The 15,490-nt window shown below is 49.9% G+C and overlaps 1 protein-coding gene across 1 annotated transcript in view; it reads right to left on the bottom strand.

The window, feature by feature from the left end:
- Positions 1-14,486: 14,486 nt before the first annotated feature.
- A2ML1 (alpha-2-macroglobulin like 1) overlaps positions 14,487-15,490 on the bottom strand; it is a 50,447-nt gene continuing 49,443 nt past the window's right edge. The window contains exon 36 of the mRNA XM_006119937.3: positions 14,487-15,035. The gene's annotated coding sequence lies outside the window, so the exon portion shown is untranslated. The remainder of the gene's footprint in view (positions 15,036-15,490) is intronic.

Raw genomic sequence — 15,490 nt, 5'->3', positions numbered from 1 at the left:
TCCAGTACCCATCTGGTACTGGAATCCATTTTGAACCTGGTATTTTTCCATGGGTATGAGGGGTGCTAAACAAAGGGGTCCCACCCTGGGGAAAAGTCCATTCAAGTGAAGGGAAAACATCAGTCCTTTGTTTTCAGCTGGCTTTTGAAACTACTTTGTATCTTCAATGATACAAAGAACATTGAAGAAGTCATAGACCCAGGCCAGAGTAAAGATGAACTCTGACTTGAAGCTTTTTACCTGAGATAAGAACGTATGTTTACAATAAGAATTTGCATGCAACAAGTTTCATAGTGGATTAGAACTAGCTAACATTTTGTCAATTTAATTTGGTAATGTACTTTGACCTGACTGTTTTCACTTGCAGCCGCTTAAATCCTACTTTTTATACTCAATACAAATATTTTTGTTTATTACCAATGTGCATCTCCCTCTTTCATTTGTAAAGGGAGCGGATAGCTTATAAGCTATCTCTGTGTAAAAATTGTACCTAGAGGAAGATGGATTTATTTGGGATTTTGGTCCCTTTGGGAGGGTTGGTTTCCTGGGTGCTGAGCCCTCTTGGAGCTGAACTGGTTCAGCATCAGTGGTGCTCTGCAGGGGGGCAGTAACCCCAACTCTGTGCCTTGGCAGGGGGAGACTAGAGGATCTGGCCCAGGACAGGGTGGTGGGGAGACAGGCATCTGTGGTATGACTGGAGTATGCTTGAGGAGGATGTGCCTGAACTGTGTATCCACTGAGGAATGATGTTCTAGGGCACAGTGTTTGGTGACTGTAAGGACACAGGCCCATGTAGCTGCCCCGCAAGTGTCTGGAGTTGGAAGGCTGTTTAGAAAGGCCAGAGGTGTGGACATTGCTGGTGCTCCCCCTGCTCTGCCTTCCATCCCCAGCCCTGAGCTACCTCCAGGAAGCCTCCTGTTTCCCAGACAGCCAGGTCCCTCCAGCTGGGCCTTAATTAGCAATAACTGCCATGGCTTAGGGCTGGATTTTGCCCTTAAAAGTCCAGTGCAGGGCAGATGCTCTGTCACGGTCCCATATCAGTGTAAATTGTTTCAAAGGGGGGGGGGATATTATTCACTCTCTTTAAGACTCTTTGACCGTTGGATGTGCAAAGGGAGTGTCTCCATGAACCTTCTCATGCATTGTGGAAATTACAGCTAGACATGCCCTGATGGAACGGTTGGCTAGGCCCTGTTTTCTGAGGCCTGGAGTACAAGGCAGGGTGACAGGCACAGAGTTACACACCAGACACAGAAAGAAAGCCATTTCTGATTGTACATTTCAGGCCTATCCTTAGGCATATGCAGCTGTGTAGGCACCACTAAATTTGAGGTACCAGTGGTTAACCAACCACAGACCCAGATGAGGTTCCAGCAGCCCCCCAATCCGATCCCCCACCTGCTTCCCCATGGGCTCAGGGTCAGTTTTAGTAGCCCACAGCCCCATTCCCCCCCCCCTCCCCCGGGTACCCTCCTCCTGTGAGCTGTGCCCTGCCCCCACTCACCAGGCAGTGGCAAGTGGCATAAGCATGGACCGGATGACTGAGGAGGATGCTCAGCATCATGGGATTGTATGGTTGGCTATCTGTGCTCCCCGACCTTTGAGAGAGGCATCCATGCTAAGCATGACCGAGGGGGAAGACTGCTGGAATGGACCCCCCCCAGCCTACATTTTGAGGTTGAAGAGAGTGCTAGATCCTGTGGGGTATGCCAGGAATGTTTTTGCAGGGACTGTTTGTGGGGTGTGTAACAAGTGTGAAGCCATCCCTGTAGGCATTGTCTATGTACGCTGGCATGTTGGACTAGGAATATGGTAGTGGCCATATGTCTGAGCAGCTATAGGCAATGTCTGGCTGAGACACGGGGGCTGATGATGATGGGCATGGTCAGTTTAAACAAGTTGGAAAAATGGTGTTGAGATAGTTTCCCTTGTGCTTGCCAACAGTCAAGATAGGCCTATAAGTGTCAGTTGTGTCTTGGTCAGATGTGATTTTTGTTTATCTGAAATCCCAGGGGAGGTCTTAAAGATATTCTTATCTTTTTGAAATATTGAATAGTGTGGGTCTGCCATTCATATTCCCGGGTATGAGAACAACATAAGCCCTGACTTGAGGGGGTGAGTAGCAATGATTATGAGGACCATTAAGAGTACTCCTGGTACTTCAGCTAGGCTGAAAGGCAATACACAGTGTTTATAGTGTTGCTTTGGCAGGATGAAAGGGAGGAATAGCCTGTGTGCAGGATGGATTGCAACGTGGAAACATGCACCGTGATGGTTGATGAACAATAGCCAATTTCCTGTTGTAATGCCAGAAGGCTCATTGCCAGGGTTAACATTTTGAAGTATTGTTTTCATAAGAACTTGTTGGGCTGCCAAAGGTCCAGGACAGATCTCCATTCCCCACCCTTTTTTGTGTCAGAAAGTAGCAGGAATAAAACCTCTTTCCCTGGGGAGCATATGGTACTTTTTCTATGGCTCCTACGTGCAATAGATGATCTATTTCTTGTTGTAACAGGATCTTGTGCGAAAGGTCCCTGAAGTGGGATGGGGGAAGGTGGGTGGACAGGGGTGTGTGAAATAAATGTGATAGAGTAACCTTTGTGGCCTATTTCTAGTAGACAGTTGTCTGATATGTTGTTTTGCCAGATAGCATACTACAGTAACAGGCAAGTTGTGAAGAGGCTTTGCCTTGGTTGGCATTGTGGAAAAGGGAGCGATGTTGAACTCTTGACCAGTGTAGACAGCTTGGACTCCAGAGGCTGATCATGTGTCTGTTGCTGTCATGGTTGTTTCTGTCTGTGGCATTGATCATATGCAAGCTGAAGCTATAAATACAGTGCCAGACAGACACATTGCACATAGAAGCAGCCCAGGTTGTTTGGTTGGTTGGTTTTTTGCATTGCAGGACATATAAACCTGTGGTTTTTAAGGTAGCACAGGACTCTCTGAGGGTATGCAACGAGATCCCGGTGCTCTCTGTGAATGGTTTCTGTCCCTCAAGTGGCAGATCCTTGACAGTATTTTGTATTTCTTTAGGAAATCCTGAGAGATGGAGCCAGGAAGTGCGACACATGATGGTGGCTGTTGCTAGTGATCAGGCCAGCTGTCGGCAGAGTTGAGGGACTCCTGTAATACTGTCTTAAATAGTAATAGAGATGTAGCCGTGTTAGTCTCGTCTTGCTGAAACAAAGGACAGGACTATGCAGCACTTTAAAGTCTAACAAGATGGTTTATTAGGTGAAGAGCTTTCGTGGGCCAGACCCACTTCCTCAGATCAAATTATGGAAGAAAATTGGCATGACCATATATACCAAAGGGATACAATCAAAAAAAGTGAGCACATATAAAACAGACAAATCGGATTTTAAAACAGAGGGGGGATAAGGAGGGAGGTTAGTGTCTCTGAGCTAATGATATTAGAGGTGATAATTAGGAAAGCTATCTTTGTAATGAGTAAGATAATTAGCATCTTTACCTTATCCATTACAAAGATAGCTTTCCCAATTATCACCTCTAATATCATCACCTAATAAACCATCTTGTTAGTCTTTAAAGTGCTGCATAGTCCTGTATTTTGTCCCTGCAATGTTGGCTTTGTATTTCTTGTGATCTTCATCTGGCATTTGTTCAATAAAGGGTTTCATTTTATGTTGTACGTGTATTTTTCCAGGAATGCAGAATGGTTGGCAATGCAGAATTGTAAGGAGATCAATGAGTAAGATTTCTACCCTAAAATACCTACTCTTTTCTAGTCCTTATCATACAGGGTAGCTCTGAATTGGGACTGGTTACTGCAGTGCTGCACTGCATCCACTGCTAGGGAGTAAGGAGTTGGATGTGGGGAGAGGAACTCTGTTCCTTTTGCTGGGGCATAACAGTTTGTCTGCACATTTGGAAAGGGAGGAAGAGTGCCTGGAATCTGCCATATTACTTTTGCCAAGTCTATGATGGTGGAGTTAATTTACAAAGCTGATGGGGATGTCTGTGGTGTGTCCATCAGTTTATGCTGAGTCTCTGGTAGTTCCACCAGGGAAATGTCCAGAGAACCTGCCAGTCTCAAAAGTGGTCCTGAAAGGACTTAGATTAACAGATTAGCAATGAATAGCATTAACAAAACACATAATAATTGATGCTTATATAGCTAGACAACAGTGACCCCACCCCAGAGTGTGCACACCCTTAGACTCAGTCCCAGACACTTGCTTGCGTTGGCGCGCTGATGTTGCAGCTGTAGTGAGGGTTTGGTCCAGGCTAAACAGCAGCTCTGTCCCAGGCAGCACTCTTCCAGCAAGGCCCAAACTTACTGCCTTGTGCTGTGCCAATAGGAAGCAGCCTGCTAACTCCCAGTTCCAACAGGCATCCAGTAGCTGCATCCAACAGCCCCTGCACTGGGTCAATGTCCTTGGCAGCAGCCTGGCGGTCCCCCTCTGGTTCCAAACTCCAAGGCCAAATCCCAGACTGCGAGGCCTCTTTCTTCAAGCACATGGAGCGAGCCTCCTCTCTCGCACCAGAGTCCTTCTTTCCTGTTTTTTCCCAAGGGCTCATGGGAATTGTAGTCTGGATTGTAGCACACAGGGTCTTTTCAGAATAAAACAGAGGCCCCTTTAGTAAGGGGACTACAGTACAATTTAAGTAAACTATAAAAAATCTAATATACTAAAATGACTGTGCAAACCAGGGGGGGGAAACCTAAGATCTGGATCTGACCCTCAAAACTTGAGGCTCCCCCTAGCATTGGGGAACCTGCACTGACACTCGAGCCCCATGGCCCTCTCCCCCGCCCCCGCTTGCAGGCCAGAGCCAGATCTTACCCTTGGGCTTGGCCCGCAGGGGGAGAAAGTGCAGCTCTCCCCTCCCACACTGGCACAGATAGCACTGCCTGGAGGCTTTTCCCCTCCCCACTCCGACTGACCAAAATCATGGGCAATGGGAGCAGCAGGGGTGTGGTGCCCGGGAGCAGTGGGGGACACAGAGCCATGGGTATCCCCAGGGAGCTGTGGTAGGAGGCCCCCCTCCTCTAACCCACTCCTGCACCCTACCAACATCCCAGACCACCCAGTCCTGAGACTGCTCCTGCACTCCCCCCCCCCCACTTCCCCTCAACCCCAGCTCACTCCTGCACGCTCCCTCCTGCCTAGACCCCACACCCCAAGCCCACTACCTGGCAGCCCCCTCCCACACACTGAACCCCTCGTTTTTGGCCCCACCACAGAGTATAGGCTCTCGTGTGCGAGGGGAATGTGGGAAGCGCCTTTTTTCTTCTCAGTCGGTGGCCACTTCAGTGATTTTTCTATAGGTCACTGGCCCTGACCCAAAAGAAGTTCCCCACCCTGATATGAACTGTATTCTTTTCTAGAAAACGTTGAAGCGGCAGCACAGCCACTGGGCTCTGTCTGCAGCTGAGGATGGGGCAATGAGTGTGCTACAAGAGGCACCAGTGGCACCGTGAGATAGTTACTATGCTGCTACCTACCATGCCTGATCTCTAGCACACAGACGCACCGACACTTAAAGCAGAGCACCCCCAGGGGCACTCCTCCAAGAATTCCCAGCATGGCTAATAAATGACCGCTCATGAGGAGCACCAATGCCAGCACAGGTGTGAGTACTAGCTGGGAGCGAGGCTGGGCATGCACTTGCCAGAGCTCACTGACCTACCTGCCCATCCCTGCTCCTGCTGCTTTGTTTGCCCAGCTGTGTCCTCCCATCAGTCTCTCCCCCGCGTTCTGAGCCAGTGACTACATACAGATCCTGGGTACAGCAGTGTGAATCTGGAAGGAATCCAGCAAAGTCAATGACTGACTGAATTACACCAACCCCAATGAGCACTTCAGTGAAGCCACTGCCAGTGCTAGCAGGAGAGGTTCTCCCAGAAGCAGAGGTATCCATCTCCCTGAGAACAGTAGCTAGGTCAACAGAAGAATTCTCCTGTCAGCCTCGAGCTGTCTACCCTGGAGATTAGGTTGACTGAATTATACGGCTCTGAGGGGAGAATTTTCACAACCCTGAGTGACATATTTGGGTTGACCTCACTCTTTCCTGTAAATGTAGCCTAAGCTCTCACTGTGGCCAGCGGCTCAGAGCTGGAGATAAGCAAGGATGCCTGTGACTCATGGCTGTGTCATTCCTTTCTGCTGCTGAGTGTAGCAGAATTTTTCCCTGTGAACGCTGCTGGATAGGCAGTCCTGGCGAGTGGAGGCTGCAAATCCCTATCTACCATGTGAGCAAAATAAATACACAAACTCTGAAAGGAACATTTTCATTTAAAAATGAAAGGGCAGAAGAAAAGGAGATTCAAAGTTAAAGTCGTATGTAAATATGAAGGGCATCCATTCATGATCCAAGTTCTGTCTGGGGATATTGGCAAACCAGTTTGCATCTCTATTAGCTTCAGTTTCCTCTCTGGATAAAGTGGGTATAACAACACTGAGTTATCCACCCACCAAGGGCAATGGATTTGTGAAGTGCTTGAGATCTTCAGATGGACGATGCTTGAGAAAGGCAAATTATTACTGTACTTTAGGAACTAAACAAATGCCTGAGAGTTTGAAAGTGTAGCGCAAAAGTCATTAACCAAGCAAGGCAAAGTTAATTCTCTCTCACAATCCTTAACAGGTTGGGACTCGCTCCTGGAGCACCCCCTGCTGGTCATTCTGGGAATTAGCTCTATTGTAGCCTCAAAGCTCCCTCTGCTGGCCAATGTCTTGCCCACTAACCTGTCCTTTGGTCTCTACCTCTTCAGGCCCCATCTCCTGCCCGGGCCCCAGGGTCCCGTCTCTCAGGGTACTGCCCTCCTGGCATTGCCCACATCCAGTGTCTTCCTCTCTTGAGGAATCCCATTACCCCTAGGCCCACCTTGCCTTAGTGACCCACAACCATTCATTATCTAGCCCCTTCTCTCAGGGGCAAACTGCAGTTTAAAATGACACTTCATCATTGGCAAGGGGGAGGGAGGTTGGACCTCCTGCCTGTTCCCACCCTGGCTGCTCCTCTGCAGCCCTAGTGCCTCCCTGGGCCCAGTCACTGGGCCTCAGCCTGGGGTCTATTAGGGATGTTAAGTAGAGGCTAATAAGCTAATCGAGCAGTCAATGGAATTTCCATCAACTACATGATTAGTCAATTAGAGGTTAGCTCCTGGGGGTGGTAGGAGCTGAGACTGAGCAGCGCCAGCTCGCACTGGCTCCAGGACTGCTCTGGCTCTGCTTTTTAAATATAGCAAGAGCCCCGAGACTCTTACTACATTTAAAAGGCAAAGCCGCAGCGGGGAGCCCAGTATGAGCCGGGACTGAGCAGTCCCAGCTCGTTCTGAGTCCCAGGCCGCTGTCTGCCTCCCCTGCCCTTGTCTTCTGTTAGATGGTGCTGGGGGGAACCGGCTTTTAAGCTGGCTCCCCAGCACCAGCTCCTGCTCACCCTCCCCCCCCCTTGCTGCTTTTGCTACAGCGGGGTGGGGGGAGCAAATAGTCCAGCAGTGACTTGATTAGTTGCTTACATCTCTAGGGTATATTCAGGTCCAACCTTCCCTTGCTTACCCTGCCTTTCCCCAGCACCGCCCTAAGGTACCCTGTGTTGCAGAGCTCCAGAGTTGGAGTGAGAATGAGCTCCTCCTGGACAATCAGCTCTTTATACAGTCCTTTTGGGCTCTGAGTCTCCCAACATCAGCCCTCTCTCATGGCTGTTTCAACCCTTTCCATCCCAGTGCAGGGCAAGCGCCCCATCACAATGGCCTTATCATGCCACGTGGAACTTGTCCACCCTTATTTCCTTTGCCCTTCTCTCCCACTATCTTGCTGACCTCCAATACCTGCCACTCCTTCCTGCCCCACTTCCCTCTCTGTGAATGAGCTTGCTAACTTTGTCAAAGAGGAAACCAACAGGCTCTTCCTGCCTCCCTGAACACCCTTGTTGCATCTAATATAAAAGTGGAAAATAAAGCAAATCAGTTTTAAGAACCAGACTGGGGTACATTATTGATTTTCTTTAATATGGTATTTTCCTCAAGCTGTGACATGTTCACATACTTTAAACTAGACTCCACAGCGAGTTTATAATAGCTGCAGGACCCATACATTTTCATAGCCCCACATTCTGGTAATTAGACCTATGCAGATGTCCCTCTGCAGCATCTCTCCATGACTGCTAGAGACAGCACTGGTACAAGCCTCCCATTCATCTATCGATCCCTCACAGACATCCCTCAACAGGCATTCTCCAATGGCACGAAGAGACAGGGGCAGATGACCATTTTACAGGGCCCAGGGCAGCACAATTTCACGGGGCCCCCCTTTGCCACGGCACATGCGTGGGGCTTCTTGAAACGCGGGGTCTGGGGCGGCCGCCCCGCTCGCCCTGCCCTATATCCGCCCCTGAGAAGAGAGGCACTGAGTACACACAACCAATTTAGTCCTTGACCTCGCCACTGGTCCCTGACTAAGCACAGCCAAGGCCGGATTAAGACATGGGCGAGCCGTGCAGATACTCAGGGCGCCCCTTATAGCTGCCTTCAGGTGCAGCGTGCCCGGCTCCCAGATCGCGGACTGCAGAAGCCCCTAGCAGCCACCCTGCTGTGGCCGCCCGAAGCGGGAGCCGCGTTAAACCCTGCAGCGCTGGCCAGCAGTGGCCCTCCCCCCACGACTGCGGGACCCTTCCCCAACCTGGGGCTCAATTAAACTGTGTGCCCAGGGCGCCGGAATGGCTCGGTCCAGCCCTGAGCACAGCCCTACTCATTTACAAACACAGTAGGTGTTTCTCTGGTCCCCAGCACCTGACTCAGTTTGTGTAGCCCAAACTAGCTGAAAATCATCTCTGCCTCCTGTAAGTTGGGCCTTTTATGCTGCATATCTAAGATGGCAGTTTATCAGCTGAGAGTCAGACTTCTCCCCAACTGGCTCCTAGGGGACCTGTTCCTCTCCTCTGTTCCAGCACACAGGGAGGAGGAGATCGGATGGAAGTCGTGCTCCCAGCAGCTGGCCATACCCCAGCTCAGCAGGATTCCTGAGTTGTCCCTGTGTCCAGCAAGGACAAGTGATCCCCCGACAGCCCCACCTATAAGCGGCTGGGCACTGGGCAGGCAGGTGATAACCACAGGATCTCTGTTGGATTGCAGGGCTAGACTGATGTGAAGCTAATGCTCCCTGCCCCCGTAGCTATTTCTTGGTGAATGTTTGAGGGGTCTGATTATTTTTGTTCATTTTAAATGGGGAATTTTCTTGAGTCTGAAAAAAATGAAAAGAAAGGGGGAAATCATGGACCAGGACTCTGTGGTATTTGACTGGGCTCCAGCACTACTGTCGCCGCAGAGGAGGTTTCGGGGAAACGCTCCCTGGGAGACAGTGCAGCTCCAGTTTAACCACCATTTTATTTTATCAGGGCTGCTCAGAGCTCTTCCCTCCTCACAACTGTTGATCCAGCAACTTTCACAAGGAAGGAATTTGCTACATTCAAACATTCATTCCTACAAGGAAAGAAGCAGCACTGGCTGGGCTCCACGCAGGCCTGACAGTCCAGCTCCACGGAGATCAGTCAGTCCTGTCAGTCAGTCCCTGATTGCAGTGGAGCTCCTCCAGCTGGACATGGCTGGCATTGAGCGCACTGGCTCAGCAAGCCAAGGAAAGGCTGGAGAAGAGGCTGGGAAAACAAAGCAGCAGGAGCAGGCACTAGCAGGTCAGAGAGCTCTCTCAGCTGCAGGCCCAGGCTCTCTCTGTTCACAGCCCTGACACCTGTGCTGAGAGCTGGCAGTCGTCAGCCATAGCTTATTGGTTTCTGACAGATCCATGCTGGTGGCTTTCATGGGCCCAGAACTTTATTGTCTTCTGATCAGATGAACTGGCCATCTTATAACCCGCATTATCTAAACCATATTATTCATCTCCCAGAAAATCAGGCAACATGCTGAACCCTCCAACTAGAACTGAGGATCCCACCCAAATCCCAGACAAAGAAGCCCCAAAATTTCTGCCTAGCTCAGGTGAAGTTTGAAAACCTTCACCCAGAAACTCAAAGCCAGTTCAAAAACCAGCCGCCCTCTCCCTGGGATCTTTGTCCAAAGCTTGGACATGAATACCCAAACTTTAAAGCTGAACCTTTGCCGCCAATTACTCTTTTTCGCATTGGTGTGACTCCACCCCTGCCCAACACATCACTTTCTGATTTGCGCAGCTGCCGCTGCACTGCCCAGGACTAGAAATCCAAGAACATGAGAAAGAGAAAACCTGATCCTTGGGGCCTCCCCGCTGCGGCTGGAGTACAGCTTGTGGGGGGGAGGGGGGAAATCCCCATTCCCATTTGAGATTCCCAGACCCTGAAATTGCTGATTGAAGAAATTCTGACCCACAGCTCAACAACTGAAGGAATCTCTGAACCAAGCCTCCATATGGTGGGCCACAAGGGTCAGAGCCTACACTGCTGCAGGCTCTGTGGAAGTTCAGGTTTAGATCCAGCCTGTGCCACTGGCATTAAAAGCTAACTCAGAGACACAGGATCTGACACACACCCCGAACTTGCGGATGCTGAAGACCTACATCCAAATCTGAACATTGTACCTTGGACTAAACTCTGGAATTAATGAGGAGGAACCAGAACTAGGTCCAGAAGTTGATGGAGAAGCAAAGTTCTTGCTCACAGGCCAAGCAAGTGGCACAAGGATAGTGGGGCTCAGCTGACATGATTGAGAGCACTAGGCTACATGCCATGTAAGAGCTGTGGTTCTGGAAAAGCCACATGTGCGGATCAATCAAACAAGTGACAGCTAGGAGCAGGGGTTTCTACACAGCTAACACCCTTTACCAAGGAAAGCACACAAGGTGAACAGACTGAACCAGGCTCTACTCCCAAGTCTGTTCACTGCCCTTTTCTTCTTCGTTTATCCAGGGGCATTCTCCCCCTGCCGCTCCTTGATCCAGAGCAGTAACTCTCATAGACTTGGGTCTTAGGAGAACCAGCTGACGTGGGGCAGAGGCAACCATTGTGGCTTCCCATCAGCACTCAGGAAGAGACCATTGTACGTGGTGCCAGTTCAACCAGATCTGAGTTGAAGACCTGGACCTAGGCACTAAAACCAACAAAAGTGTCTGAGGTGGCCGATGTGTGTGGAGACAAGGAGATGCACAGGTGTTACAATTGCAAGACAATGCTTGTTGCAATGCTTTTTTTCATCTGAGATAGGAGTCCAGCCCATGGAGCTCATTCCACATTGGTTTCTTTCCTTAGGACGCCCAACAAAAAGCATGCTTGAACCACTAGGAATTTGATCAAGACCCACAAAGCCACAACATCAAGAGAACTGTGGTAAGAAAGGGAAACTGTTTAGTTGCTGCTGTGAGGAGTTTGCCTGGACCCTGGGTGAAAGGCTCCATACCCCATTCTCCAAAAATCCCTGAGCCATCACGTCCCTATACTAAATCGTGTGATAGCTGCCAACTTTATCCCACAGGCCAGCACTCACAGGAGGAAACAAGGGACAGTTCCTCAGCAGCCAGAACTGAGGGGCACAAGTCACCACTGGTGGAGACTAGGCCTGGGTCATTGAGCAGCAAAAGGCTAAAAGTTGTTAAAGAAAAGCCAGCTTGCCGGTTGCCTGGGGATGGAATCCAGAAGAGCTGCATTATACAGCCCCCAAGAAACATGAAGAGGTAGATGAGGAAGGATGAAGGTGATTCTCTCCCAGGGAAGGTGTGAAAAGAATTCATGTCCTTACCCCTTCTCTCTCACCCTCCCTTCCTCAGACCTCCCACATGCAATCCCTTCCCTCTGCTGTGCAGGAGGGGACGAATTTGGTAGACACCTGGCCACACTAGAGCAAAAATGCTCAGCAGTTGAAAAGAGATTAACTGCCCAGACCAGGCCTAGGCAAAATACCCTTTGTGGGCTGAATCCATCCTACCAAGCATTCAGATCTGGCCCACGGTCACAGTGGGGAGTCTCAGGCAGACTGCCTGCCTGCCCCTCACATGCTACTGAAAAAAGCATCTGATGCTAGGCTCTGTTTGAAACACGCACTGCTCCCACCCCCAGCACAATGCAATTGGCCAGTTTCTAGCCAATGGGAGCTGCCTGTTGTCAACAGGCATCTTGCAAAGCATCTCCCCTTAGGCTTGCAGCTATTAAAAAATCACATGGCCCCTGCAGCCAGTGCAGGGGTGGGGTGGGGCAGGGAGTCTGCTTGGGAAGGCTGCTGGCTGGTAGTTAAGCAGGTAAGTCTCCCAGCTAGATTCTTTTACCCTCCTACCCCACATAACCCAAACCCTCTGCCCCCTCCTGTCCCCATATCCTCTCCCAGATCCTGCATCCTAATCCCCTGCCCCAGGACATGACCCAAACCCCTCCACTTCCTCCTGCACCCTAATTCCCTGCCCCAGGTCACAATCCCCTCTTGCCCAAGGTCACAATCCAAACCTCTGTACCCTAGTCCCCTAACTCAGGTCACAATTGCCTCCTTCACTCAACTCCCTCCCAGACCCCACACCCTCTCCTGCCCCCCAATCTCTTACTACAAGCTCCCTTCTGTTCCCAAACTCCATCCCAGACCCCAAACTCCCTCCATTGATATGGAAGAGTGCAGCCCTCAACCACTTTCGAAATTCTTGGAGTGCTCTTCCTCCCATCCCCCCCCCCCCATCAAAAATTATTGCTCAGCCCTGTCCCAGACCAAGGTATAAGCTGAAGAGTAGCAAACTTGATGGGAGCTCTAGCTTTTGTTGCCTTAAAGAAACCCGTTTCTCTTCTCTCCAAGCTCAACATTTATCCTCTTTTTTAAAATTCATCAAAAGGGTTTCTGTTTTCATTTGGACTGCTTAGTGTACTGAGCACAGGCACTTGCTAGAGCAAATAGCATTTGCACCCAGTGGCATTGTGCATACCAGCCTGTGGCTCCATTACACAGCAGTTCATCTGTGAGGACATGATCCACTATCTGCTCAATTCTGGGTTCTCCAGGCGAATTGGAATCAACACCACGTAGTATCTGCTGTAGTCACAGTGCACCCACCTGGAACTCTGCCACCTCCTGGCACTTACGGAACTGAATGGACCTAGCACAAAGGGATATTTACTGGCAGCCTAACCAGGTGTGGTAATAGGTAATGTACCCAATAATCTGCATAATCTCTGGGTATCTGCACAGGAATCTGTGGAGTTACCTATAATATGCAAAGCTACGAGGGGTTTTACCGAATAATGGGCAGTTCCAGACGTTTCTCTAATGTTTGATATTTCATAGAATCAGCCTTGACAAGCCAAGCCATGGATCCACTCATCAGGAAGCAAAAGGCAAATCTGTCAGGCTCCTGTGGTACATCTGAACTCTCCCATCCAGCTGCGCTCTTGCTTGCTTAAAGGCACTACAGAACAACAGGCAATCTTCTTGCTCCTTCTAGGTAGAAGGCCCAGAAGATGAAGAACAAGGAAAAAAAGGGGGAGAGAAGCAGCAGGGGGGGAAAACCCCAAAACAGGCATAGGGAGGGCTACTTTCCCTCATTCCTATCTCCCCGTGGGCCTCAGCATCCCAGGGACAGTTGCACATCCTCTTACTACCATTGCAGGCCTCAGCTTTTCAACCTGGGGACAATTCCCATCACCCCGTGGCCACTTCATAGTATTTCTGCCCTTCACCTTTTGCCAATACCCCCTCCCACTTCAGAGGTAGGAGATGACCCTTTGTCAAGTCTCCCAGCCTTGCCTCAGCAGCAGTAATATCCAGCCTTCAGGAGGTGTCCAACTCCCAGCAGGAACTGGCTCCATTGTGCTGTTTAGGCCTGCATGGCAACCAAGCCTTCTGAAGACAGGAGTATCTCTCATCACTCCAGCCTCTGGGCTAGGGCCTCATTTGCTTCCCAATGTGGGGGGTGGGAGGTTTTGTTAGTTAAGTCTGTAAATTGCTCAGAAACCCTCAGATGGAAGGTACCGGAAAAAGAAATTATGTTTTCTTTCACAGGTGCCGCAGTTTTGGCACTTTCTGACCCAGGACCTGATAGAGCCACAAGGCACCCGGATACCATGGTGATGGGGTGCAGTATAGAAATGAGCAACAGCACTGAGGAAGAGTCTGCCCTCTTGGTACCACTAGCCCAACTGAGAACACCAGAAGTCACATCTGGTTCTCAGCAGACTCCAGAGAAGCAATACCACCCCACACGAGGATTCCTCTGCTGCAATTTAGCCAGCCCAGCCATGTCCTGCTGAGAAGCCCACTCTACATCCCTGAACAGGACTGTGGAATAGCCACAGAACAGGCAGCCCTGGACTTTACATGGAGGACAGGACAGCCTGGACCAGGGTTTGGTTAGACCAGGATGCCTACTCTCACTGCAGACACATTCCCAATGCTCACAGCCACATACTTCGTTATTGAATCTCAGCCACTTAGGGAGGCAGCAAGGCTGTACAAAGACTGCAGACAATGGGGTAAACAAGTGACCACAGATGCATCCCGTAAGTAGCTGCCCACTCAAGAACAGCAGGATCGGGATAGGTCCCAGACAGAGATGCCAAAAAACACCCAAAATGGCAATTTATTGTTAGCTCAGTATGGAAATATATCATATGAACATTGCCCCATGTTGAGAGATTGACCTCTTCTAGCAAACTAACCCTGCACCCAGTTCAGCATAATTCTCTGTGGTATTTCCTAGCCCCACAACTAGCTCCATCAACCCAATACTCAAATATTCACTGCCCTGAATTCTCCCTTGCTTTGCATCTGTGTAGCCTCTCAGCCCTCTCTAGGAGAATGATAATGAGGACACCTGACTCGATACCACCCCAGGCTCCCTTCTGAATTCCCTTGAGATTGCCTTCTGCTTGGCTGTCAGCCCTTGTGCTACTTTTCATACAGTGAGGAATGGAGGTTGCCTGTGTTCACCCTATAATTTCTTCCTTCCTCACCCCCTTACTGGCTAGAGGAGCAGTTGAGAATTGATGCATTCTGGAGCAGCATGTGAGCAGAGTTGATAGAGAGAGTCTTCTCCCTTAGCGCAGAAGCTAAGTGCTGCAGACAAACCAGGAATTCCTGTGAACCATGCCAGGGACAATGTGTTGGTCACCTGAAGGAAGAGGAAGCAAATTTACATACATATCCCTGGTGCCTTTCATTCTGAAAGGTCTCAGAGCAATTTACAAAGTCTGGCTGAATGCAGCCACTCCTGCGGTGGATTATGACAGGTGTTAAATAACACCACACAACATATTAAGAAAGGAAAGAAGTTGTCTGTTCTTGTAAGTAGTATGATGGGATCTTTTGTTGACCACAGCCAGTCAGTTTTCCTATTTTATCCCACAGACAGCACTTCCAGCAGCACAACAGCCCTTAGCATCACGCTGGGGCATCGGGATAGGTGACTCGTAGGGAGAGAAAACCTTCTACTACATCTGCCATGGCCTCCCTGTAGCACAGTGCCCCTACACTGGAGCATTGAGGGCATGTTCTAAATCAGAGGGGAGAGCACCCCTACCGAGTCACCCACAGCACTTCTAGCACACACTGGGGGGCACAGGTCAG

This window comes from Pelodiscus sinensis, chromosome 1, assembly GCF_049634645.1.
Source record: "Pelodiscus sinensis isolate JC-2024 chromosome 1, ASM4963464v1, whole genome shotgun sequence".
NCBI lineage: Eukaryota > Metazoa > Chordata > Testudines > Trionychidae > Pelodiscus > Pelodiscus sinensis.
The sequence above is the reverse complement of the archived record's forward strand: the minus strand, read 5'-3'. Positions and strand labels throughout refer to the sequence as shown.